Source organism: Kogia breviceps, unplaced genomic scaffold (assembly GCF_026419965.1).
Source record: "Kogia breviceps isolate mKogBre1 unplaced genomic scaffold, mKogBre1 haplotype 1 scaffold_477, whole genome shotgun sequence".
In the NCBI taxonomy this organism is placed as follows: Eukaryota; Metazoa; Chordata; class Mammalia; order Artiodactyla; family Physeteridae; genus Kogia; species Kogia breviceps.
Genome location: NW_026711915.1, coordinates 21,691 through 24,924, shown reverse-complemented (window position 1 = coordinate 24,924; position 3,234 = coordinate 21,691). Strand labels below are relative to the sequence as shown.

The 3,234-nt window shown below is 43.7% G+C and overlaps 1 pseudogene; it reads left to right on the top strand.

The window, feature by feature from the left end:
* Nucleotides 1–457: 457 nt before the first annotated feature.
* On the top strand, nt 458–1,312 carry LOC131749764 (CBY1-interacting BAR domain-containing protein 1 pseudogene; annotated as a pseudogene).
* The last annotated feature ends 1,922 nt before the right edge of the window (nt 1,313–3,234 follow it).

Sequence of the window (3,234 nt, the reverse complement as noted above, 5' to 3'; positions counted from 1 at the left end):
TTCATTCTGATTCTAAATGACAACCAGTAAGTCTCAGCATTCTGAGTACTGAATAAGCAACCACAATGTTCATACAATCACATACAATCATGGAGTCTCAACTATTCCTCTGTGAAATAACCCATACATAAAGAAAAAAAAATGTCTTTGACCTGAACTGTTGTTGTTGTTTAATGGGTATTGCTTTCAGTAAATATTTTACACTTTATCTTTTTAAAAATTGTTTTTTAAAATTAATATTTTTCATACTGTTCTTAAGTAGTGATATTTGTTAAAGTGCTGTGCATTAATTTTGTTTTGCACTGCCAGGTTAAAGCTCTTTTCAATAAACTATAAAGGTAAATCTAGAAATTACTTATTTTACATTTATTTCTTTTTAAAATCCAGGATGGGCCTGGGTGCCTTGGAGCCCCTGTTTTTGGGCCTCAGCCTGTGGTCTCTGGCTGTGTGAGGCAAGATGTTGAGGTGCAGCTTGGAGAACCAAGATGCTCAACTGTAAGATGCTGTCACAAATGTGGAGAAGTATTTTGGAGAGCTGTGCTAAATCTCTGCTCCTTATGTGCAGAAAACTGCCAGACTGGGATAAAAGCAGAGCTCTTGGTGAATGAAATCAATGTGTATGCCTCTACAGAGACCCCAAATTTAAAGCAGGGCCTGAAAAACTTTGCTGACAAGTTTGCCAAACTTCAGGATTATTGACAAGTAGACGTTGAAAGACTTGAAGCCAAAGTAGTTGAACATTTCAAAGTTTATGGAACCTTGTAAAAATGAAATGAGATGACCTCAAAGTAACATTAATAGCAAGGAATCAAGAAGCTTTTCAACAGTTAACTCAGAAAGAATATGTCAGAGAAACCCATCTGACTGATATGTTATTTCACAGGCAGAAACTGAATTACAAAGAGCTACAAGGGATGCTACCCAAACAACTCGTCATTTGGAGGAAACTATTGACAATTTTGAAAAGCAGAAAATAATGGATATAAAGACTATATTTTCAGAATCTATCATTATTGAAATGTTATTTCACAGCAAAGCTTTAGAGTTCTACACTGCTGCCTACCAAAATATACAACAGACTGATGAAGAAGAAGATGTAGAGGTTTTCCAATATTCTCTGTATCCACCAGATTATTTATGTCATTTAGATATCATCAGAGCAAATTCAAAGTCATCTCTTTAGAGATCACTGTCATCTAAGTGTTTATCTGGAGCAGGACAGGTAACTACTTGTTGAATGAGAAAGGATCAATGAGCAGAAGAGGATGATGAAGAAGATGAAGACTTAGATGTTATAGAAGAAGAAAATTAAATTTATTAAGTAAACTTTGCATTTCCATTTTCATCTTAAATGACTTGAAATCCAGATTTACTAAAACTGTAGAACTTTACACTGGATTCATATGTTAAACCTCAAAATGAAATCCTACTGGAAAAGGAGAAATTATTAAAGGAAATTTATGTTGACCAATAAATAAATAAATAAATAAAATTCAGGATGTGTCCATGTAAACTTTATTTTACAAGAATAAACAGGGGGAGACCTTCAAGATGGTGGAGGAGTAAGACATGGAGATCACCTACCTCTCCACAAATACATCAAAAATACCTCTACATATGGAACAAATCCTACAGAACACCTACTGAACGCTGGCAGAAGACCTCAGACTTCCCAAAAGGCAAGAAAATCCCCATGTACCTGGATAGGGCAAAAGAAAAAAGAAAAAACAGAAACAAAAGAATAGGGACGGGACCTGCACCAGTGGGAGGGAGCTGTGAAGGAGGAAAGGTTCCCACACACTAGGAAGGCCCTTCACTGGTGGGGACAGGCAGTGGGCAGGGGGGAAGCTTCAGAGACATGGAGGAGAGCGCAGTAACAGGGGTGCGGACAAAGCAGAGAGATTCCCGCACAGAGGATCATTGCCAATAATCACTCACCAACCTGAGACGCTTGTTGGCTCACCTGCCGAGGCAGGTGGGGGCTGGGAGCTGAGGTTGGACTTCAGAGGTCAGACCCCAGGGAGAGGACTGGGGTTGGTTGTGTGAAGACAGCCTGAAGGGGGCTAGTGTGCCACAGCTAGCTGGGAGGGAGTCCGGGAAAATGTCTGGACCTGCCTAAGAGGCAGGTGTGGCGAGCATTGCCCTCTGAGGAAGGCGCCATTAAGACCCTCATAAGCCTCAGGGCCCGATTGTACTCTCCTTGGTATGCATCCTGGACTTTATGGTATGAACGTAAAAAAGGAGATGGCCTTTGGCCAAATCGCTCCAGGGACCTGCTCAGTTACTGGGAGTCCCTGGTTGTTCCCTAAAGCTAGGAAAAGCAACCCTGGAGGGGAAATTGGTGCCTTTGAGGGAGAAGCCGAGAAGCCAATCAACCAGCTGATGCCGATAAGGCGTGACTAAGCAAATTCCCTGCTTTAGGGGTATATATATGGCTATGCTTTGTTATTAAACTTGCCTTGCAACCATCAGTTGCTTGTGCCCTTCTGATCCCATACCTTGGTGCGTTCAGTTCCCTACCCCCTCTCGTCGACTGTTGCTGCACTTTGAGGACCCACTGCGGCTGGCGGCAGGCAGGAGCCCATTGTTTCAGGGTGTGCGAGGAGAGGGGATTCCTTCTCCATCTGCCCACAGAAGGCAGAGCACCACCTAAATGAGATCGAGAGAAGGGCACAAGTTGCAGCTATCAGCTCTGACACCAGAGACAGGCATGAACCACTAAAGCTGCTGCTGTGGCCACCAAGAATCCTGTGTGCACGCACAGGTCACTACCCAGACTCCCCCTGAGAGCCTGTGCAGCCCGCCACTGCCAGGGTCCCGTGATCCAGGAACAACTTCCCCGGGAGAACACACGGCATGCCTCAGGCTGTTGTAATGTTATATTGGTCTCTGCTGCCGCAGGCTTGCCCCACATTCCAATTATGACTACAATACCCCTCCCTCCCCCCAGCCTGAGTGAGCAAGAGAGCCCTAATCAGCTGCTGCTTTAACCTACTCCTGTCTGGGTAGGGAACAGACCCCTGAGGGCAGCCTACACACAGAGGCGGGACCAAAACCAAAGCTAAACCCCAGGAGCTGTGCGAAAATGAAGAGACAGGGAAATTTCTCTGTGCAGCCTCAGGAATAGCACATTAAATCCCTACAATCAACTTGATAAACCCAGTATATGAAGAATACCTGAATAGACAATGAATGTTCCCAAAATTGAGGGGGTGGACTTTGGAACCAACTGTA